Genomic DNA, 25,600 nt, shown 5'->3' with positions numbered 1-25,600 from the left:
GCATCGTCATCTCAGAAATAATATTGCCTACATAAGGATAAATTTAACAAAAACAAAATCATAGCATATTCAGCTGAGGAAAATGAAATAGGAACCCATGGAATTTTAGCAGAAATAACTTATGAATAAAACATCTGCACAGTATATAGCTCAGAAGTAATCAATCATAATAAAGGTTCTATGACATAAGATAATATGCATGTATGTAAACTTCTCTTTTTGACAAATGACTGAATATCTTCAAATCCTTCCATATTCATTGAAAAGTTACAGCCAGTCTAAAATGCTTTTATTGTCTTTTCCTATGTTTAGAAAGAGATGTACGAATAAAGATTACTGCCTTATTAATGCTCAAAATACAGATGTACATACAGAAAAATAAACACTGAAAAGAAATCCTCAGAAATAACCAATTTATTTGGGATTGTGGGAAATGTGGAGTGTGGATACATATGTCCCAGTTCATACACAATATTTCACATAAATTTCTTCTTAAAAGACTTCAAACAGTAAGTCTATGAATTCATTTTAACTGCAGGCTAACTCAATGCATCATTATTTATATTCTGATAACTTTCAAAAAGTAATAAGAAATATTGTACAGTTTTAAAAAACACATATACACATCAAACTAGAACTGATAAACAGTACTTGGGCACAGTAGTTACAAACCCAAACTTTAATCTGAAATTATTTTAAGAGTAGAAAAAAAAAACAGATCTCTACCTCAGTTTTTATTTTTTAAAAACTATGTCCTCTTGTATTCCCAGATTGAATTAGTTATGAATTGTTTCCCTTTGGAATCAAGCAAAAAAGCAATATATTTGATATTGTATATCTAATTGCTGGTGGGAATTATTTTGCTTTCTTTTTGAGAGTAATTAGCCACTGGCTTCACCTGCTTTGCAAACAACATAGAGAAAGATGCTTATCTTTCAATTAACTTTGACAAGAGGGCATGAAGCTCTTCTCAAAACTGTATTGAGTTATTTGGTACTGTTAAAAGACAAAAATGCTACAAGACCACACTGTCTCCTGCTATTTGGGAATGGAATTTATTGTACAGAGCAGATTATTATGATCATTCTCAAAGCCATTTTATATAATACAGCCTTTAAATAATACTAACTGTGATCCAGGCTGATCCTAAAATGATGTCTTTCCATAGAATCAAGGACTAATGTGACAGATGGATCAAAGTTCTTCACTGCTTCTGAGCATCCTATTTAAACTCACTATAACCTAATGATCATCTGCCAAGAGAGATAAGAAGCTCCAATGAAGGTTGTACTTTTTTCTTTTTACATTTAGTAAAAAGATAGACACATACAACTGAGGAAAACAAATACTACTCTCTTCAAAAAAATTTAGGCTAAACTTTTGAGGTTATTCTAAATAAACTAGCTGAAGGGCAAACATCAGATCCTATCATGTGATGCCCATGCTACTTCTACTTCACATTCATGTAACATCTTCACATTAAGCTTTTACTAAAGAGAGGTGTGATGGATATGAGGACTGTATTTCTAGGCAAGGAACTACTGTCTCAGAGGGTGTTTTTTCACTGACTGACGTCAACCTTGATGGAGATTCCAAAGGATCGATTGTCTCCAATACCTCCCTTACCATACTTTTTATCAGTGATATAAAGAAAAAAGACCACATAGTTACCAGACTTTAAAATAATACAAGGCCTACAGGGTAAGTAACAAAAAGACAATAATAGATTAACACAAAAACATAGCTTATTCTATCTTATTCTTTATCCCTTAATGTATATAAAGCAGCATATTCTATTTTATTCTTCGTTCCTAAATTCAAAAAAAAATGACCAAACAACTTTTGAACAGAACTGGACCTAATAGTTTTTTGTGCTTTATAAGAGACAGAAGGGTTTTATTTACTTTCGAGCTAAATATGAGTCAACAGTATTAGAACTTCTCCCAAAAGACAAAGCAATCTAAAATTACATTTTAAAAGAAGGTGACTCAGTGGTAGAGTGCTTGCCTAACATGCATGAAGCCCTGGGTTCGATTTCTCACTACCACATACACAGAAAAAGCCAGAAGTGGCACTGTGGCTCAAGTGGTAGAGCGCTAGCCTTAAACAAAAGAAGCTCAGGCACAGTGCCCAGGCTCTGAGTTCAAGCCCCAGGACTGGCAAAAAAAAAAAAGAATAATGTCTAAAACAAGAAAATATAATGGCAAAGAAGGCATTAGTTATTTTAGAGTGTATACTATGTACTGTTATATTTAATAACACATCTGAATTTTTTCACTTTATAATTTTGACTAACTTCTCTGTAACCCAGAATTACGCAGAAAAAACTTAGACACGTGAGATTTTATGATGATACAACATTTCACATTGTTTCAAGATTTACAGAAAATAAAGCTGTGACTTTTATCATTTATTATAAAAAAAAAAAGAAAATATAATGGTTCTTTTCTATTATGTCCAGCTAGCATCATCTCAGGCATTGATGAGTTCAGTCTGGGTGACACATTTAAGAAGGTCATCAACAAACTAGAATATACCCTGGGAACATGACAAGAATATTCGAGTTTTTAAATCAGATATGAGAGAGGACTAAAGGAAATCAAACTGATTCGTCAGAAGGAAAATATTGCTGGAGGAACGGATAGCAGTATTGTGTTCACCTCTTCATTATAGCTACCTGGGTGCAAAAATGGGGAGCCTTTCATCCAGGGTATGGGCCAATCTTGCTAGGCCCTAGTGACACTCTTTTAGGGCAACAACAAATCCAATCCAACAACATGCCCAACATCTGCTGCTTCCTTGCTTACCTTGTAAATGCAGACATCTCAGTTGCAGTGAGGCTCACAAACTATGACATAACTCAGAGGCTAAAACTAAGCTTCCTCTGTCTGTCCTCTTCTTCTTTTTCTCTCTCATTCTTCTCTATCTTCTGGCTAAACGTAGCTAGGTAGTCCTTGTAATCTTATACTCAGGAAGTGCCTGGAGTCAGCTGGTAGGTATCCTGGGACTAGGCTCAGCCAAAGATAACTGAGCTTCTCCCCACCCTCCACCTCTCTTCCTAAACAGTCCTTAGTTCTCCCTCTCTGCATGGCCGATGGTCCAAATAATCTCTCCATGTAATCTCTCCAGGTGAGTAACCAGATATCTCCAATAGCTGAGTGTTAGACTGGCTAAAGTAATATGCCAACTGGGACCAAAGTAAATCATACAAAGACATGATACGGGGAAGGACCACTAATGGTATAGACAGCCACAAATGTATCACCCTAGCTGCTCAAAATAGGCTCTCTGCTTGACCAGTGACCATTTACCCCCATGTTCCTACATCCTTCAACTGCAGCTTTTGAAAACTTAGAAGACCACTAAACTCCTCAGCATATTTCTTAACAGTCAGATTAACTTCCTTGACTTCACCTTCTTTTAATTTTTTAATTGTGAAAATACTATACAGAGGGGTTACAATTACATGAGCAAGGTAATGAGTACATTTCTTATCAAGCATGGTTGCCTCCTCCTTTGTTTCCCCTTACCATCACCTTCTTACCTTAATTGAAATCTGGCTATCAGAAGACTCAAGTCTGTGTCTATTGCAGGTGTCTATTCTCTTAAACCTGTGTGAATAGGGTCCTCTAACCTCAGAGGTCAACTTTCTTTTCTTTTTATTTTTTATTTTTCATGCCAGTCTTGAGGCCTGAACTTAGGGCCTAGGAGCTGTCCCTGTGTTTCTTATGCTCAAGGCTAGTGCTCTATTACTTGAGCCATAGTTCCACTTCCAGCTTTCGGGGGGTATTTATTGGAGATAAGAGTCTCACAAACTTCCTGCCCAGTATGGCCCCATACTATATTCCTCAAATCTCAGCCTCCAGAGTAGCTAGGATTTTATAGGTGTGAGCCTGTCTCCCGACCCCACCCCTTTGCTTCTTCTTTCTATTTTCTATCAATTCACCTCATAGAAGATTTAAAGAGTTCTTTACAATGTATCTTTTTTTTTAATTGTGAAAATACTGTATAGAGGGGTTACAATTACATGGGCAAGATAATGAGTACATTTCTTATCAAGCATTGTTGCCTCCTCCTTTGTTTTCCCTTCCCATCTCCCACCCCCTCCCACCCCCTCCACCTCTCCCCCCACCCCCTGCCAAAGTTGTAAAGTTCGTTTTTCTACATAATGACTTGTACATCTCATTGTTGCAATGGCTCCACCTGTATCTCTATTTAAACGATTTGTTTTGCCCTTCCCCTCCACAAATTACACCAACATTAAATACAGTGAAATTAAGACTATACTTTCAGGGATCATTTCTATAGTTTGTTACAATTGTATCTTACCACACTATCATGTGTGACCAAATTATCATCTTCCAGGTATGTCTCACCCTCAGTAATTACCACAAAGCCAGAGAGTAGTTAACAAAGTTTTAGACATCAGCCTCCACTGATGAACACTTTCTCAGAGTAACAGCAACAACTAACCACAACTAACAACTTCTTATTCCCTTCCAGCTATCCTTCCCACTTTCAGCAAGTGAACTTGCTTCATATTTCACAAAGTACCCAGAAGCCACCCATGGTGGCTTACTGCCAGCATACGGGCAAACCTACCTTGCATCTTGACCTCACTACTTCCTGTTACCTAAGACGTGCTCTCCCCCACCCCATGGAAAACAAGACCTGCTTCATGAGCTCAGGACTGTCTCTCATCTGGTATTCTCAGATATATCACCTAGCATACTTCATCTCCTCTGTCTTCACTATCCCATTTTTTTCTACCATCACCACTCAGGAATCTTAAAACATTTGTCTGAATCTCCTCTGCTGTGTATCTGGAACCTTCTTTTTTCTATCCTTCATGGCCAAATGTGAACATTGTTTATTTACCTCACTTCTATTCAAGTGTCTCCCAGGCTACTCTAATCTAGTGCATGCTCACACCAGTCCTGTAGCTGCTCCTGCTCTAGTCAACAGTCTGATGGGTACTTCTATGGGCAGAAGCATGGGGCAAATGAAACCAGGCTCCCTGAAACACTCTCCCCTTGCAACAGGGATCACTGTTCACGGAAGTTCCTCAGTTTCCTTGAAGACTTCCCCCTTCACTTCCACCTGAACTATGAGCATCTGAGGCCTAAGTTCTTGCATCAACTACCTTCCTCCTGACATCCTTCATCCTAGTCAATGTTACTCACCAACACAATTTCAAAAAACTATAAATGCTAGTGATTTCAAATTATACTTAGTGCTCATATCTTTCCTGCATGCTTCAGATGTCTTGTTAGATATCTCGCTGGCATTCCAAACTCAACATCTCCAAACTTTAATCATTATCGTAGTCTAAGTTTGCTGTTTCTCTAACCATCTCATAAATGGAAACTCCATTCACCTCACTGACTACACTAAACAGCTGGGAGTCATTCTTGATCCCCGTCCTCCTGATATACATCATAAAGCAAGTGGCTCACCATAAGCAACTACTTTTCTCCATCTCCATCAGGTTGTTTTAAAATTCAAAACTACTTAAAATATTTGGTAATATTTTCAGAAAGAGATGAATAGCTTGGCCTTTACTTACCCTCTTAGATGACCTTAAAACCATACACTTCACTCCTCCTTAAGTTCCAGCCACATTGGCCTTCCTTTAAATTTCCAAATACAGCATAACATTTTCCTTCTGCAAGATGTCATGCAAATTATCCTTCTGCCTTTTGGCTTCTTGAATCCTCACATTATTTCAGATCTTTCTTTGTCCAATGTGCAGCTTGTCTGTGACTTCTTCACAAAGACCTCACTTATTACCCCATCTAAATTAGGTCCTCCCTATTAATCTCATTCATAGCAACTTAACACCACAGAAACATTCCCCAACTAGGGATCAACAAAGTAGGTTGACAAATGGTCAGATGGTAACTGTTTTAGGCATTACAAGATTGTACAGTCTTTTGCAACAATTCTTTTGTTGTTATAGCAAACAAAAAAAGAATAGTAATGCCTGTGCACCGATAAAACTTTATTTGCAAAAAAAAGCAGTGGGCTAGACCTGACGTAAAGGCATACTGCACAGACATCCATACTGGACAAAAATTTCCAAAACAGGAAAAACAAAACTGTTTTCAATTCTATATCTCTATTGCCCAGGATATGTGCCTAGTGTATAGGAGCCACACAAGAAATAGTTGTTGGATGCAATCTAAAACACTGTCAAGATAACAATGCTGCCTCTAGTTCTAAGCAATAAATTCAAGTTATTAAAATGCATGTTTGGATTGAATGTAAGAAAAAATTCCTAGAATGATTTAAAATTCCTTAATGATTTATGCTACAAGTGAACTAAAATAGTAGATATGAAAGCCTCTTGTAAAGCATAAACAAGGTATGTGTTATCATTAAGACTTAAACTAATAATATATACAGGCTGCCTTTTGAGACAGTAGGGTTCTTAGGTTTTTTTAAGAAGAATTTGAAAATCCATTTATCAGAATAGTCCAGGACAGCATTGTGATTGGTAAGAGATTGGGACCAGAGGAGCCTCAAGATGTCTTCCTAATCCCTACCTTATGACCACAGCTTTATATGTCATGACATATTTAACTTTGAAGTTTATATCACAAAAACCCTCATTTTGCAGATAAAGAAGATGAAGGTACAGAGTTAGGATCCAGATGGGACTGGTGCTGTGTGTTCTTATCACGAAGTCCACAGGCTCCCTCAGCCACATCCTTCCCTCTGCAAGCACCATGCCTGGAATCCCAAATGTACAGATATGCAATTTCTACCATATTCATGTGAAGGAATTCAGGAAATACCACCCCAAAATATGTCACTTTGGACTTCAAACTGAGCGTGCTTAGGAAACGGCAAATTCAGGGAAGGAATTTCTCTGAATTTCCCTTATCTGTCTAAGAGTGTCAAAAGAACTCATTTGTCCTGAATCTTCTTCCCAGGGAATCTCATCAACTAAGGAAGATTATTATCTCACACTACAGAAGAAAAGACTGGAGGTCAGTCATACCCAGACAACCTTTGTCATGGACTATTAATTATCTACTCTTCTGCAGGCCATTCATCTTCCCCCAAAATCATTTATTCTCCCCTAAATTATCTCCTGTCTTCCTCTTCTTTTTCCACCTATGAACAGGGTAGTCCTTCTTCATAGAAGAAGACATAAAAAGACATGCAGACCTACACTAGGTTTTGGAATATTTACTTTTTTTTCATGTGATGCCACATAATAAGTCTGTAAATCCTTTCTCCTGTTAATCTGCCTACTGTCTGTTTATTTCACCAACTTAGTTACAAAATTTCAGAGGGTAAAGAAGTTTCTCTTAGCCTATATACCTATATACTAAAGACTCAAAGATAAATCCCTTAAAAAGTAATTTGTATTGAATTCATTATAGTGTTCTAAGGGTAATGATAAAGAAATGTGTGCCTTTAAAGAGTGATTTTTCAATAGGAAATGTACTCATTACCTTACTCATGTAACTGTAACCCCTCTGTATTTTTACAATAAAATTTTATATATAAAAGAAAAGAGTAATTTTTAAAAATAATTTTCTTTTGAGATCTACTGAATAAATATAAGTTTTGTAACTAGAAAATAACATGCCTATGAAAAATGTTTTCACCTTTTGAAAAACTTATTATTTTCTAGCCTGTATTTCACAGAGGGAAATACATAGATAAAGTGTTAGACAGGTAATATAAATTATTAAATCACATAATTTGAGCAACATTTGTTGAGGAAAAATGTCAAGTACAACACAGAATAAATGCCATTTTTTTCTGATTTACAAAAACAGAATAGACTTTCTACTTCCATACATAAATGCTTATATAAAAACAAGCAATTTTCATTTCAGAAGGTCAAATTTTAATCTGATTTTAAAGTCAGAGCAAAAGAATTACAAATTCTCTTTATTACCTTCAAACAGTTTCTCTATTTTTTAAATAATGAACATACATTATTTGCAATACAGTTAGTAGAAGTATTTCTTATTATTTTCTCAGTAATTTATTGGTCAAATCTGTCTTAATATTACTGTCTAATGCTCAGTTATTTGGCTTCATCTACCTAGAACACAAGAGAGAATTAGGGGGAAAAAAAAGGTCTGAGTAGTCAAAACAGAGTTACAATCCAGTAGTCATGCACACTCATTATTGAAGGGCATTTTCAGCATTATTGTTTTATTTTACAGGGAATTCTAATCAATTTGAATGGCTGTCACCAAGATCCCTACAGAGTTGAGAAAACAAAGAAGGGGTGTCTATTGGGCAATATAACTGACTACTATATCCATTCTGTCCAGCTTCCAATGTTATAACAAGCCATTCCACCTGGATAGAATTAAGACACACTAATTTCCAGAGAGATTTGCTGATAACCACAGTAATACAATAATCCCACCTTTTTCCCTACACTAATAGTGTAACACATCCAAATCAACAAGTACTTGGAATTTTTGAAGCGTCCAATCAGCTCAGTTCAGGATTTCCACTGAGAATTCTAAAGAAAAGATGCTCTCTTTTCTGATAACAAAATATGCAACCTCACATGGCAAGATGTAACCTGAAAACACTAGAAGTATTTTATATCATAACCCAAACCAACTCAGGGGTAAACCTTACCAATGAAGCTATGTAAATGAAGCTCTATCCTTGATGAAACTATACCAGAAGCCATCTGAACCTCTGAGCTTTACAGTTACCAGCCAATAAATGCTTCCATGGTTTCATAGCTTATTTTTAAATTTTATGGCAGCCTTAATGATCCTGGTTTGTTTCAGAAAGTCAAAATTCACAGATATTGTCCCAGTGTAACTATTAACAAAGTTACCTTTCACTTCCAGAAATAGTCTGGTTTAAAAATTTGCTAAATTGTTAGGTAATTTTTATGAGGTAAGGGGATGGTTTTAGGGGCTTAGTTCAAAAAACTCTCAAAAGGAACTATAACTAATATAACCAAAAGAGAATTCTCTGGTCTATTCTATTTAAGAAAAGTTTGAACTTTAACATGGTAAAGGCTAAGAGTATTCCTGGAAGAAAAAATATAAAAATACACATGATCACAAAGAACTGTTGTGAGTACAAAACTATGCAATCAATAGCCTCTCTGCTGACTCCAATTTGGGAATAGATATAATCAAGTACTGCATGACCCTGAGTGACCCAAAACAACAAATTACATTTAATATCTTTGACTTAAAATGTTGAAAAGTGTTTAATGTATTCTTTTTTAAATTTTTTATTGTTTTTATAAAGCCAATGTCCAGAGGGGTTACAGTTACATAAGTAAGATAAAGGGTATATTTCTTTTTGAACAATGTCACCCCTTCCCTCACTCTCTCCCAGTTTTTTCCCCATTACACCCACAAGCTGTATAGTTGGTTTTCAACATAGTGTCCAGTGCTGCATTTGTTCACCCTTTGCCTCTCCATTTCTGTGCTTCCCCATACACTCGCAAAGACATATTTATTGTATTCTATAAAACTTTCTTTCAGAATGCTTAAAATTTTAAGTGTTATGTTAAGAAAATAAAAAACAACTATCCTAATCACTAATTAAATATTAGCTATGAACAGCAAAAAGAATTTCTACTGGGTAAGTAAAATGCCACATTCATAGGCACTATGTCTTTTTAAAGGCAATAAATCCTATTATCTAAGAGAGAAAATCTAAGAAGGCATGTAGGCATATACACCCATAATTACATCAATAAGTAGAGGTCTATACTGATGAAGAAACATGAAAGCTGATATTCTGCAGCACTTTAAGATGTGCATTATCCCAGAGGTCATATCAACCATAATGATTTTACAAGGGACTTGAGAAATTGCAACCTTTGCTACATAAATTCTTAGCAAGCTAAGGGGGTTCTTTCATGCTGAAATATAAACATGTGCTCAGGAGAAATATGCCAGGGTATATTTCACTGTCCCCAAGGGGAGTTCTCTTGACTCTGAGTAGAATAAAACAAAAAGCTTGAGAGATGCCCTAAAATAAATCCTGCTTACAGCAGACAGACTGGCATCTTCACTACAACATGGGCCTGGTGAATTCTATAATTCAGGAAGTCCTCAGAGTTTTGGAGAAGCATTCTAAAAAGACTTTTGACAGGAATTCCATGTTGGGTATCTGAAAATGAGAGCGTGAAGGAAAAGAGAGTATGCATGGCTTGACAAGGGCATCAACTACGCCCAAAGCCACTAAGAAGAAAACAATCCTGAAATGGATGCAGAGTGTGAAAAATCCAGCTTCTGGTTTCAACTTCGCTATAATGGAAAGACAGCGATTCCCCTTCAATGTCTAGGATACACAATCCATCCTGCAGGAGCCTTCTCAGCTGCTGACATGAAAAAAAGTTGGCAAAAAATCAGAAACTGCTACTGAATCACCAAAACAATATTATCCCCACTTGGGAGGCAACAACAAAGTTGCATTAAAATAGAACAGGAAGTTAAAGCAACCTTGATGGTAGTTCACTCTTGGCCCCACTGCCAGCATCATTACTACTATCATCTGCAGCTGGCAGGGGGACTCCTGGCGCCTGGCACCTGGTATCCTTTATGAAACAAATAAACATACTGAAATAATACTGTCTTGTATCTATTCAAGCACTTTCATATATAGTAATTCAAAGTGCTTTTACACTCATCATTTCCTCTGACCTCTATATTGCCGCTATAAAATATGTAGCATAGGTATATTTTTTCTCATTTTTTTTATCAATAAGTAATCCTAGCTGCCTAGAAGCTTCAGATCTGAGGATTAGGGTTCAAAGGCAGCACAGGCGAAAAGTCCATGACACTCTTACCTCCAGTTACCTAGCCCAACAGTGGAAGTGGAGCCAGCCTTGGGCAATTTAAAAAAGAGAAAGTAAAGTCAAGCAAGAGCACAAGGCCCTGGATTTAAGTCCCAGTACAAGTGTAGAAGAAGAAAGAAGAAAAAAGGAGAAGGAGGAGGAGGAGGAGGAGGAGCAGGAAGAGAAGGAGAGGGGGAAGGTGAGAGGGAAGGGGGAAGGAGAGGGGGAAAGAGGAGGGGAAGGGGAAGGGGAAGGGGGAGGAGGAAGCAGCAGCAGGTTTCAATGTCTTCTACTCTCTTCTTCAACTAATAATAGAATGTTTAGTAGATGAACAGCACTATACCAAATGCTCTGGCAAGGGGAAATAAAAGAGTAAGTCTTATTTGCACTCAAAGTACCAGGAATAAAATAATAATGATGATGATGAAATAATAATCAGAGCTTTAACAGTTATTCTCACCCAAAATATCAGGAATGATGTTGCTTCTGTAGATACCATGCAGTAGATGCACAGTAGATACCATGCAAAAGAACAGTCACTGTTGTCCCAGATGTAGCATTCTGAGTAGCTTAAATTGCTTGAATGTCAGGTCACTAAATTTGGTCCCATCAAGATAGGATCAAATTCGGCAGAAGGGAAAGATCATTCAGGAATATAAAAATAAGGAACAGTTATTATATGCCCTACTTTTCTAAGAACAATCCCAGTCTATGCCTGCTCTCATTTTCATGGCCCCTTTTTCTCACCAAGTGTCCAAATCTGTTTGATAAATTATGCAATCAGTCTTTTCATAAAAGTGGTGACATCAGGAGATGTCTTGGAGGATGAGGTACATTTTCTCTGGGTGGTTAGTTAGGAAGATAGAAGGGAATTTAAAGTCCATGCAGAGGGAGATAAGGATGGTGGGAAGCATGGCAAATTAGGTAATTTATAAAGCTTCTGCCACAGAGCAGCACATGCTGTTCCACCCAAAAGAAAGATTCTTTCCTTTGAATTTGGCCTGGCTCGGAAAATTGCCTTGACCAAGAGAATGCCGTGGAAGTAACATGCCCAGTGATCTAGCCTCTAATAGACTAGGTATCTTTCATCTATTCTCTTGTGAAAAACAATGGAGACATATGACATAAGCAAGAAATGCGTCCTCAAAACCAGCCTGAACAGTTCCAGCCAACCCTACTGTGACACCTATGATAAGAATGGAGAAGCCATTCTAGCCATTTCAGCAACAGCAGCTACTATGCAAGAGAGCAAAAGAACAGTCACTGTTGTCCTGGATGCAGAATTCTGAGTGGCATCAATTGCTTATATGTCAGACCACTAGATTCTGGGATGGTTTGCTACACAGCAATAGATAGCAACGGACAGCTTAAACAGGGAAACTTTAATAGGAAACTTTAATCTTGACTGATAGTGAGAGATGAATGTCTGTTGTTACACTTCTCTTGGTTTTGTCTTAGGAAAGCCCTGACCCCTGGCTTCTACTGTCTCAGGAGTGGGCTTCCTTATCTGACGGTAGAAGTCTAGGTCCAAGACCATTTTGTCTGCTCCTCCAAGGCTATGACACAGATAGACTTCCTGGAATCATCATTTTAGTGAGCTTTTCAAGTGACTTTCAATGATGTCTTCACAATATTAGCTGAATTAGGTTTACCTGGTTTTGTGGCAGACCTGCCTTCTGGAAAGTTCCACCAACAGATAAGCCAAAGCTCTAGAGGTTCCTGCATTCCCTTGGATGTTAAGCTAGTTTGTTTCCTTCCTGGCAGCCTCAGCTCTCTGATGGATTCAAAGTTAAGATTTTGATTATGACTTTTTGCATCAGATTTCTACATTTCAGATAAAAGTTAGTACATAGGTAGTTTTTTTAACTATGGTCAGAGAACTCCAGGAGGTTCACAGAAGGCACTCAAGGGTAGCCCTCAGGAAAAGGAGAAAGAAAAGGATGTGCTACTGAACCTTCCACTTCTATCCCCATAAACAAACAAACAAACAAAAAAAAACAAGAAAGTGATCCAGCAGAAAGGGGTCTGTGACTATAGAGAACAGCTGGAAAACCACTGACCCATAACATATAAGCACCCAGTAAATATTCACTCTCCCAAAATACTTCCTTTCTACTTGTTTTCTGGACTAAAATCCATCTAAGAGAAAAGCTTTTCACACCACACTCAGATAAAGTTTAAAAGGCAGACACTTGACAGGGAAGCTGACTCAAATTCATATTCAGCAGGGCTGATAACATGTTTTCCCTGAAGCAAGATTTAATAAGGAGAACAAACTACTGTATTTGTGACCCTGAAAAGCAGAAATCTGCTGGAGTACATGCTTAGTGTAGAGTATGTGGCTAGCACGTGCAGGGGCCCTGAGTTCAATACTCAGAACCAGGAAAAAAGGAGGTGGGAAGGAGTGAACAGGAGCACTTGATTGGAGATACAGTACTTTAAAAAATGATGGTTCAAGCACAAAGGAAAATTAATGATTTTTTTTTCTAGAGCTGGCACATACACATATGCAGGAACACATATGCAGTCACATACACATATGCCTATGCGGGAAGCACTTTCAGTTTCTTCACTTTATATGAATCATCTGAGAAAACTACACAGCCAGAGAAGTAAGGACTAGAAGAAAGGCTAGTGTTGCTAAAGTTGTTGCTATTATTTTCAAGTCAGGGTAACTAGGCTGGAAACAGCATTAGCAATTTTCAAATCAAGACTCAAGTAAATATATTCAAAAAGTGAATGAATCTAGAAGTAATTTATTCTCCATTCCTCACATGTAATTATTATTATTATTATTTTTTGGGTCCAGTCGTGGGGCTTGAACTCTGGGCCTGGGCGCTGTCCTTCAGCTCTTCAGCTCAAGGCTAGCGCTCTACCACTTGAGCCACAGCTCCACTTCCGGCTTTTTTCTTTTTGCTTATGTGGTGCTGAGGAATCAAACTCAGGGCCTCAGGCATGCAAGGCAAGCGCTCTACCACTGAGCCACCTTCCCATCCCCCTCACATGTAATTATTAAAATGAAGACAGGGAGAAAATGTACGGACAGGCACACACATAGACAAATATATATATATATATATATATATAACTACATATATATATGAGATAAATGTAGAGTGCTGAGACAAGAGAAAATGTATTTTCAATTCAAACAAGCAAGTGATGTCTTACAGAAAACAAAAATCAATTATTCTATTCTTGATGTCAGTTCAAGGCTTCATTTTGGCTGTTATTCCACTATGTATATTAACCTCTGTATCCAAAATGTGAACTCCTCTAGAACTCAGTTCTTTGCTACTTGTTAATATACTTTATACATAAGAGAGAACAACAAGCACTTAGTACATACTTGAAAAACAAATGCATAGGGCTGGGAAGGTGGCTCAGTGGTAGAGCGCTTGCCTTGCATGCATGAAGCCCTGGGTTCGATTCCTCAGCACCACATAAGCAAAAAAGAAAAAAACCCAGAAGTGGAGCTGTGGCTCAAGTGATAGAGCGCTAGCCTTGAGCTGAAGAGCTGAGGGACAGCGCCCAGGCCCAGAGTTCAGGCCCCACGACCGGACCCAAAAAAAAAAAAAAAAAACAAAAAAGAAATGCATAAACATTGAAAACAGAATATTCAAGTAAAAAGCATACTTTAACACTATACTTTCTAAAATGTTTTACAGAGCAAGTTTTGATTAATAAATCATCAATATTGCTGTATTTCACAGTATATGTCACATGACACGTAACTCTTCAATGTTTCATTTTAACCCTGCAAATAATAGTTAATGTTTAAAAACATTTAACATCACTTACACTTAAGATATTGTCAACTTAAGCCACGTGCTGGTGGGTCACGCCTGTAATCTTAGCTACTCAGGAGGCTGAGATTTGAGGATCGCGATTCAAAGTCAGCCCGGCAGAAAGTCTGTGAGACTCTTATCTCCAATAAACTACTAGAAAACCAAAAGTGGCGCTGTGGCTCAAGTAATAGAGTGCTTGCCTTGAGCGCAGGGACAGCGCCCAGGCCCAGAGTTCAAGCCCCACAACCCACCAAAAAAAAAAAGGTATTGTCAACTTAAACTGCTAACTTAAGTGCAATTTTTTAAAATAAAATTTTTAAACGTGTATTAACAAACCCACACTTATGGGTAAAACATAATATAGTTATATTTTCAACTTCATTAAGTATCATTGGCATACAATAAACTGCTAATTCTTAAAATATACAATTGATAAGCTTTTCTTTTTATATATACCCAGGAAGTTATCACCACAATCAAGACAAACTGAATATCCATATGTTCTTTTTATATTTTTTGTTGTTTTAGCTATTCTAAATCCTTTCCATTTCCTTATGAGTTAAGAAATGAGCTTGCTAATTTCTACAACAAAAGAAAAAAATCCACTGGCAATCTGACTGGGATGTTGAATTTATAGATCAAACAGTGGCATCTGGAAGTTCCACTTCCCTTTTCTCCCTCCTCACCTTCCACCCTGCCCTGGCATAGATTCCGGTGCCCAAGGCTCTACAGATAAAGGGCTAGACAGTGAGATCAAACCAGAGACAAGGTAAATCTGCCCCCAATATCAAGGAGACCCAAGGCTAGTTCCGTGCTTCATTTTAATCTCCTTTTTCTTTACTTTCATTTCTTTTCTTTTTCTTCTCTCTTCCTTCCTTCCTTCCTTTTCCTCTGAAGCTATTACAGATTAGCTCACTTTCCAGCCAGGGTTCAATATTTTACAGCTCCTTCTCAATCCTGAGGCCCTTGGCACAATCAAAAAGCCCTTTTGAGAATAACCACACCTGGGAATCTTTGGGCATCTTTTGACAAGGCATGAAAATAACAATGTCTTCCTCCTACCTCTTCACTCTCTGTTTCTTCCCATAATTCTAGAGAAAGAAGAAACACAAAGGATTATAATCATAATGACCCAAAGGTCTGAGGACTCATATATTTCTTGGGAGGAAAGTGCTCTTAAAGAATTCAGTGACAGAAAATGAGTAATACACATGACTTTTAATCAAAAGATCTTTTCAATAATATATTTTTATCCTTAATCCTTCTCAGAAGCTCTCCTGCTAACAGGGTCCAAAAACTTATTTCAATTTACAAAAATCCTGACATTTTTCTTAACCATTTGTTTTTCTTCAATTTAGTATGGGAAAATCCTCCAAAATAATGCAATTATGAATTATGAACTGATGCTCTGTGTGTGTGTGTATGAGAGAGAGAGAGAGAGAGAGAGAGAGAAACATATGTTCATATGCAATACTGGGAATTAAACCCGTGGTTTGAGCACTGTCCCTTACCCTTAGCTTTTTTCACTCAAGGCTAACAGTCTACCAGGAGCCACAGCTCCACTGCCTGCGGTTTGGTGGTTAACTGGAGATGAGAGTCTCATGGACTTGCCTGCTGGCCTCAAGACACAATCCTCCAATCTGAGCATCAGTAGCTAGGATTATGGTATTAGCCACCTGCACCCAGCTTATGCCTATTTTTTTAAAGCACATCTTAACTATCAGAATAAAAAATAATACAAGTATAAGAGTAAGAATATAAAAACAAGGGTATAGCCTGTGGTTAAAATCTGGGGGGGGGGGGTGGGGGGGGGGCAATCACTTTCAAAAACAAAGAATGTAAGTTTTAAAATTAACTCCATTTTAAATCTATTACATTTTAGGCTTATTTCAATAGAAATAAGAGACTGAAAGAAATGTGCAATACAGAATCAGTTCTAGTATTTTCCAATGCTCATTAATTTTAGTATCTTTTCCTGCACTGGATTTTTTATGACAGGCCCCTAACTGAAGGGTTATTTCTCCCTAGAGCTTAACTTTCAGGTTCTATATCTGCCATCAGGTGGTGTTATCTTGGGTCATGGTGTGGGTATACCAGTGGGAATAAATAAAATCATACAGAATGCAGGCACTTATGTAGATTCCATTGAAAATAACCTATTAGAATTACAAGCATGAACTATTAGCTACCTCTTAGTTATGTACTGCAGTGAGTTCTCAGCACTTTGACTTGAATTCTCAAAGAATTCCTGACTAGCCAATGCTATCCTTTTACCAGGAGCTTTTTTAATGTTGGTTTGGTTTATTTCTGTGGCCATTTTTTTTTTCACATTTGTGAAAGTCAGCTGCAAGCAGATCTCTGCTCCACTTTCATAATTAGGAGGTGAAGAGGTTGACTTTTTAAAATTTCATTTCCTGGGCTTAATGCTTATCTCATCCTCTCAAGCTCAGCTTGCTTACTTGGCTGGCCTTCTACCACTTGAGCCATGCATCTATCAGGCTTTTGGCTGGTAAGCCAAAGTTAAGAGGATTATGGACTGTGTTCCTCTGATCTCAGCCTCTTGAGTAGCTAGGATTGCAGTCATGAGCTACTAGCAAGATAACTTTCTACCAGGGAGCTTCAACTCTTACCTAACTCTTGAACATTGCATCTAATACAATTTAATTTTTATTTAATTACTTAAGATTATTTATTGTAAAGCTTAGATGATCTCTGTCAACTTCTTTGTGAAAAGTTCTTTAAAAGTTCCTATTTAAAACAATCAAAAGTAGAAAGAAAATAAAAACCATACCCAATTCCCCACCTAAAGAAACACCATTTAAAACTATTATAATTTTCCCTACATCTACATTTTTCATCTTGATCTTTTGTTTAGCTTGTTTCCTTGGTCATTATTTTTTATATCCCACAGTGTTCCATTTTCTACAGATTTTTCTAAATGAAGTTAAAGAATTTCCCTCAGAGGGTTGTCCATTAGGATTAAATGGGTTGAAACTTCATAAGATTAGAACAATGCAAGGCATCTAGTAAGTGTTTGGGAAATGATCGTTCTTATGACTACCTTCCTTTGAAGTTGGCTCTGAGATGGAGTAAAAAGAGATGCAATGTGTTTTTTTAGCAAGGACATCTACCAGCCTGTGACAGTAGAAAAGGAACTATGAAGAGAAGTATTTCTGGACTTTCAATGTAGATTCTATTCCTTGAGACATGATCTATTTTCTGAAATACATATGCTATGGCAGACATATTAAGAGCAATTTGTAGAGCTTTCCTATCATTGTAACCTGTCCTTTGCTTAAAGTAGTTGTTTCTGTAGGAAACAAATGCCAGGGACAACCCATGTAGCTTGGAAATCCAGATACTGACATCCACAATACACCCATTCGAATATTCCATAATATTTACTGAAGATTTATATGTGCCATATGCTAAATACCAGGGCTATAATGGTGTCTGAAATAAGACAGCATTCCTCTCCTTGTATGGTTCATAATTTAATAAGAGGAACCAGCACTAAGAAAAATAAATCCAAAAAATGCCACACAATTAGGAGATCATGAGAACATAGATCTCTCATAAATCCCGAGGAAGTAACAATAGAGTTATATTCAGAAGGATATTTATGATTTTACTAGGGAAGAAGACCAAGAAGAATGTCTAAGTAGGGGAACAAGTACCAGGTCCATGCAAAGACTCAGGGCCAGTGGTATTCATGGAATCACTAGAGCTATAGCACAAAAGGCATGGTGTAACAGGGCAATGGGAAGGGTTCATGTTCTGCATGTCAGCCTTAATACTAAAAATATGTGAAACCTTTGGAACTCTTTAAGGAAAAAAGAATCACATGATGAGACTTTACTCTTGAAAAGATCTTAGGTGTCTTGTGAGAAGAAATTTTACAAAGGAAAGGTAGATACTGGAGACACACCGAGATACCAATCTCAAGACACTCAGGTCTCATGCTTACCAGCTGCCCCTTGCCCTGCCCTCACCTCCAAATTCTATATCTTCCAGGACATCTGGTTCTTTTCTGGACTCACTAAAATCTCCAAAAGCAATACTCTGGGATATCCTTTATTCTGGATATATCATGAAACTCCATGCATTCTACTCCAGGGACTATATCCAATACTGATTTCTATATCATCTCAGCCATTCCACTAGGGACTTGGGGAAGACCAAACCCAAACATCTCAAATATTTTCCTTTTTTAAACTGAACTTTAGAGCCAGCAGTGTAGCTGCTCATCCACATCCTGTATATGACTAAAATCAATGTTAAATAGCTTTAGTTTCTTTATAATCACATTTTTTACTTAGAAGTTATTTATATATCAATTTTCAATATTTAAGTAGAAACTGTGAAAAGGTTGCTAGAAAAGAAAAAATTATCTATACCCCTATTATCTGTACTACAGCTGGTGCACACTCATAAAAAAATTTTAAGAACTATTTTAACAGTTCCCAACTTTTTAGTATCTTTTAATAATAAGAATTAATGCTGTGAGGCCCTCCCCATTTTTCTCCTACAACATTTTTAGTAGTAGTCAAAAAGTTATATATTCCTTAAGGTCAGATAATGTGATGTCAGGAAAATGAACCCTTAGATATGTATTTTAATGTTTTTTTCTTTCATGCATGTGTTTCTAACGCATTTATAAGATTATCTCTTTGTTGCTTTGTATGTCCCTCCCCCACAGTATAACCCCTGCTTTCACTATATTTGATGTCAGTATAACTTGTGGAGGAGATGGGGAAAAACCAGTTGTTTAAGGATACAGGTGGACCTGTTGCAACAATGAGAAGTACAAGTTGTCATGTCCAAAACGAACTTCACAATGTTGGGGTGCGGGGGGGGGGGGGAAGGATTGGGATTGGGGGAGAGGGGGGAGGCTGGGAAGGGAGGTGAAGGGTAAACAAAGGAGGAGGCTGCAATGCTTGGTAAGAAATGTACGCATTTTCCTGCCCATGTAATTGTAACCCCTCTGTACAGTATGTTCTCAAATAAAATAAAATTAAATTTAAAAAAAAAAAAAAGTTATATATCCCAGAAGCTAGCAAGGAACACTCAGAATAATCCTTGGGCTAACAGTTTGTACAGCCCTAATAAATGTACTTTTTATAATGCACAATGCCAATGCTTTATAAGTTTTAAGTTAATTAGTTAAAGTTACTTTTTTAAGTTAATTAGTTAACCCCATTTGTGGAGAACATTTGCTACTGAATTTCTCAATTTGTTATTTATTTCCATACCTAAGATAACACTGGAGACTTAATCACTGTTAAGTTGATAATGAGATTCACTGGTGTCCTCCTTTTATAAACATGGGATCTTGAGCTTAAATATTAAATAGGTTCACATAAATTTTATTCAAGGCCAAATAAGGAACCAAATACAAAAAAAGTAAAGTTGATGTATTTTTATCACCAGACTAAAATTCTGGCAGCCACATAATATTGCTTTGACTTTTCCATCTATTTTAGTATTAAAGTTCCTCAAAAGCAGTACCTTATGTATGTCAGTCATGCTGACTGAAATCTTAACTATTCATACTGCTGGCAACACATAGCAATGGCGTTTCTATTTTTGTACCTTTTGTCTTTTTGTGTTTTAAAGCATTCAGGTTCTTCAGGTGTAGACTGTTCCATGTTTTCCTCTACTTATTTCCAACAGAAAAAAAAATTAACGGCTTAATTTGAATCTTTTTTTTTCCGTTTGAACAAGGTCTCAACATAGTAAATTAATTTACTATGTTGTCAAGGCTAATCTCAAACTCAGGATCCTCCTTCCTCAGCTTCCTGAGTCCTGGGATTAAAGGTATGCACCACCATGCCTAATTAACTACCTTGAATCTTACTATAAACTTTCCCTAAAACATCAAAAACTATTGCTCTAAAGAAATAGAAGTTGTCATCAATAGCAATGTGCACAGAAATATAAAGCATACATAAAATGTAAATACTCCTCTATCTAGCACAAACTGAGAAGCACCCATTTTTATGACGTACAAAATTATTTGATTCTAACTATAAAAATGTCATCAGTGATAGGTAAGCTTATTTAGTTAGTTTTAACCTCTTCCTATCATTTATATTCAAATATCTTAGCAGAAACATTCTCTTTAGGCTAAGCTACAGAAAGAAAAGTAGAATTAAACATGATCCTTTATTCAGAATGTCAACCTTTGAGTCTGTTAGATATTTGAAGGAGATGATAGACTGTACCAAAGCCTAAGGGAAGAGCCTAACCGCTAAAAACTTCCTCCTAACATTTATTTCAAGCAAAACTTTATTAGCTCTGTTTTCTGCAGCCCAGAGGCAGAGATAACAGGGATTTTAATCTTGCTCTTCCTTGTACATACTTTGCCATCAACCTCCTGGTAGGCAAGATAACAGAGTCACACTCAATGAATATTTACAGAAGGAAGTTAAAAAACTAAATGAATAAATGTCACAAAATTAGTCCCTGCACTCCCACAAGGAGGCTTTTTGTGTCAGTCTAGATACATAAGAAACAGCTGTCCATAGGAAACAGCTGTCTCACTCTGTACTGTCTACTTCCCACCTCAGTTACTACTAGAAGGCTACCATCATCTTTCAACTGGTGAAATCCAAGGACTAAACATTATTTCAGCCTGATCTACTTTCTCTACATTTTATCTCAAGGGCACTTTCCCAATGGAAACTTCTCTGAACTTCAAAATTGTCTTTCTGTGTGCTCTGCCACATCTTTTCATTCCTTCATTGACTTCTCTTTCTCCTTTCACCATCCAAAGTCAATGACACCAAAGGATGCGCCCTGATCCCATCATAGACACCTTCTTACTGGAAAACAACAATAAAATAATTACTATATAACACTATGTGATTATAGAATGATTACTATTGTTGTACATGGGATAACTCCAAACTCTCTAATCCTTACCATTCTCTTGTCCTCAAGATCTGATTCCCAGGAGCTTTCTCATTTTCTCCCCCACTGGTGTAACTTATTTTTACCTCAAACTCAACAAGTCAATCCCAAATCCATCATCTTTCCATTACTTACAAACCACTCTATCATCTTGACTTCTCTATCCGTATTAATATTCCAGACACCCAAGCTTAAAGCTCCAAGACCATGTTTAATTCTTTCCTCTATCAATATGTAGTCAATTGCCTAGAACTCCATACATTGTCCCTCTTAGCTCTCATTTGTGTTTGACTTAGCTATCTGTTATATATGATTGCAGTCTTATTAGGTTTTGTTTGTTTTCTTCTGTTTGGTATTTTCATTTTATAATCTCATTTGCAACTGCTTGCCACTGGGATTTTACTCATGAGTCAACCTGCGTATTAAATATTCCCATACACACACCATATCTTTTTTCTTCCTTTAATTATGTTGTTCCCCTTGGCTTTCCATGTCTTTCTACTATCTCTGAGGTCTGCCATCCTATCCATCTTTAGGACTGCATTTCATATAGGAATTTCTCCGTGAAGACTTTCCTAATTTCTGCAAGCAAATACAGTATATTGGCCTTTGAACTCCAGAGGGTATTTGTTTCTCTCACATTTCTCTTCCAATATTGTATGCTGCTTACAAGATTATGTACTTCTGATGATATCCCCAACAGGCCTGCAGGCTTTGTGAAAGCAGAAACTATAGTTTATTTTTGCAGAAGCTTTGCATGCTTTCAAATTTTAAATTTGTATAGTGGGGTGTATATGTGTGTAGGTACATCTGTACCCACCAATCTCAACCAGGAATGTCCTATATACAGAAAACCATAAACATAAACATGTAAATTTTAAATGTTTTAGAGCTACTTTTTTTAGTTCTAATAAATTATTTTTATTGTTGTCATTATTGTTATTGTTTTATTTCAGCAGTTATGGAGTTTGAACTCAAGATCTTTTTTGTCTGCTTCTAATAATTTTCTTTTTAATACATTTTTTATTGTAAAAATGCTGTACAAAGCAGTTACAGTTACATGAGCAAGGTAATGAGTATATTTCCTATTGAGCACTGTTACCTCCTCCTTTGTTTCCCTCTACCATCCCTTCCGTCCCACCTCCACACTAACCCCCACACCACTAAACTGTAAAGTTCATTTTCAACATAGTGTTTTGTACATCTTATGTTACAATGGGTCAACCTGTATCCTTATTTAAGCAATTTGTTTTTTCCCTTCCCCTTCCCGAAGTAGAGAAGTGTATATCAAGATGCAGGGCACCAACATCAAATACAGTGAAAACAGGGGTTAAACCGTGGGGGAGGAACACACAAAGCAACAAAAAAAAATCACATGATACATTAAATACATTAGAAGCAATAGCAAGAAAGGAAAAGGATATTTGTATCCCTATCTTGGGATTCATTTCGCTTAACATCATCTTATATGATTATATGTACATAGCTTTTGGCCTTCTCTGCTTGTCCTACACATGTACTAGTTATTGCAAATAAGGAAAACCATGGGACCTATGTTTCTTTGGGCCTGGCTTACTTCACTTAATATAATTTTTTCCAAGTCTTTCTATTTCCTAACAAATGGGGCAATGTCATTCTTTCTGATAGAGGCATAGAATTCCATTGTGTATATATACCACATTTTATTGATCCATTCATCTACTGAGGGGCATCTGGGTTGGTTCCATATCTTAGCTATGGTAAATAATACTACGATAAACATTGTTGTGCTGGTAGCCTTAGTATGGCCTTGTTTGTGACCATTTGGGTAAATGCCCAAAAGTGGGATTGCTGGGTCATAGGAGAACTCTCTATGTGGAGTCTTTTGAGGAACCTCCATACTGCTTTCCAAAGTGGTTGAACAAGTTTACACTCCTACCAACAATGCAGTAACGTTCCCTTCTGTCCACATCCCCTCTAGCATGTTATTATTAGAGTTCTTTATTATTGCCATTCTAACTGGGGTGAGATGGAATCTCAATGTTGTTTTGATTTGCATTTCTTGTATGGCTAGAGCGGTTGAGTATTTCTTCTATTGGCCTTTCTTATTTCCTCTTCAGAGAAGTTTCTCTTTAAGTGTTTAGCCCACTTATTAATCGGGCAGTTGTTTCTTTGAGGATTTGTTGTTGGGGGATTTAATTTTTTGAGTTCCAAGTATATTTTAGACATGAGACCCTTGTCTGTTGTATGGCTAGTGAAGATCTCCCAATCCATGGGCTTTTTATTGATCTTGCTAATGATGTCCTTTGCCATGCAGAAGCTCTGCAGCTTCATGCAATCCATTTGTCCAAACTTTCTTTGATTTGTTGTGTTTCTAGGTCTCTATTAAGAAAATTTCAGCCTGTGCCAAGGAGACCTAGGGTTTCTCTATTATTTCCTGTAATGTTTTCAGAGTGTTTGCTTTGACTCCAAGATCTTTGATCCATTTGGAGTTGATTCTGATGCAGGGTGATATATAAGGATCTAGCTTTAGTTTTCTATAGGTGAATAACCAATTTTGCCAGCACCATTTACTGGAGAGGCTATCTTTCTTCCATTCTATTTTTTTAACATCCTTATCGAAGATTAGGTGGCTATAGATCTGTGGGTTCCTTTCTGGGTTTTCAGTTCTATTCCATTGGTCCGCAGGTCTGTTCTTGTGCCAGTAACAAGCTGTTTTGATTACTATGGCTTTGTAGTAGAGTTTGAAATTTGGTATTGATAGTCCTCCAGCACTGTTCTTTCTGTTAAGGATCGTTTTTGCTATTCAGGGTCTTTTATTGTTCCATATGAGTTTCTGGATTGCTTCTTCTGCTACATTATTTTTTAAAAAGGAAAAAAAGAAAAAGAAACATACTGGGTGTGGTGCCATGTATATGTAAAGCCAGCTACATGGGAAGCAGAGCCTAGACACTTGAGGCCAGCCTGGACAATAACAGTGACATCCTGTCTCTAAACATGAGAAAAGATAAAAATAAAAGGATTGTATTAATAACATTTTAACTTATCCCCTTATATCCAAAATATGATTTAAACATGTATGTAAAAACCAACTGATAAAATAATTTACTTTTTTCACTAGTCTTTGAAATTCAGTGTAGATTTTAAGTATAGCACAAGTTTTATTTCAATTTCTTAGCTACAAGTAGCTAGTGGCAGCTGGCTTAGACAGCTCAGATCTAGATCATTTTCCCTAAGCTGAAAATTCAGTATTCAAGAAAAAAGCAACTTTTTCTTTTCTTGTCCTCTAATTATTCATAACAATAATAAAATACAGCAAAGTTCAGTATCTAATAAACTCAGAAAACTTCAAAGAGACAACGATGATAGGGGATCTAAAATAGGAAAGGAGATTTTGAAAAAAGATAAAAATTAGGAATTTCAAGAAATATTTTTTTTTCTGTCCTGGAGCTTGAACTCCAGGCCTGTGTGCTGTCCCTGAGCTCCTTTTTCTCAAGGCTAGTGCTCTACCACTGGAGGCACAGGGCCACTTGTTTTTTTCTATAATTAATTAGAGATATAAGTCTCATGGACTTTTCTGCCCAGGCTGGCTTTGAAGTGTGATTATCTGATCTCAGAAAATTCTTATAAAAGAATTCTTCTACAACCCTACCACTTCCTTAGCTCAATGATTAGGTCATACTTACTGTCCACACCCAAAATTCCTATCCCAGGATCAATGAACATACCACATAAGAAGCTTGTGTAATATATAGGGGGAAAAATCCGTGTTCATTAAACATTGATTTTGTTCAAGTTTTCCTTAGGTCATGCATTACAGAGGCTGGAGAGACCAAACTATCTCATTCTAATTCCTTCATTCCACAAATGAAAGAACTATAGAATAGAAACAGTATCAGTAAGAGCACGATTTCAGAGTCCATTGATGGATTAAGCCAGAATCTAAGATTTCTGAGTCCTGACCCCAAGCTCTCTCTAGACCTCATCTTAGCTGTGCAACTTTCAATTAGTAACTTTACCTGCTGAAAGTTTGCTTCTTCATAGCTACAAAAATAGCAATATCCATATTTTTGTGTAACCTTAAATGAATTCATAAATTTGAAATTGTCAGGCACAATGCTTGTAGAAG

General features: G+C 36.9%; 1 protein-coding gene and 1 pseudogene across 1 annotated transcript in view; one reads left to right on the top strand and one right to left on the bottom strand.

Annotated features, from left to right (window-relative positions):
• Grip1 (glutamate receptor interacting protein 1) overlaps window positions 1-25,600 on the bottom strand; it is a 607,772-nt gene that overhangs the window by 550,285 nt on the left and 31,887 nt on the right. The gene's annotated exons all lie outside the window — the stretch shown is intronic.
• On the top strand, window positions 4,278-4,366 carry LOC122124452 (annotated as a pseudogene).

This window comes from Dipodomys spectabilis, unplaced genomic scaffold (genome assembly GCF_019054845.1).
Source record: "Dipodomys spectabilis isolate Male_0828 unplaced genomic scaffold, ASM1905484v1 ptg000234l, whole genome shotgun sequence".
NCBI lineage: Eukaryota > Metazoa > Chordata > Mammalia > Rodentia > Heteromyidae > Dipodomys > Dipodomys spectabilis.
This window is presented reverse-complemented; position numbering and strand designations above follow the sequence as displayed.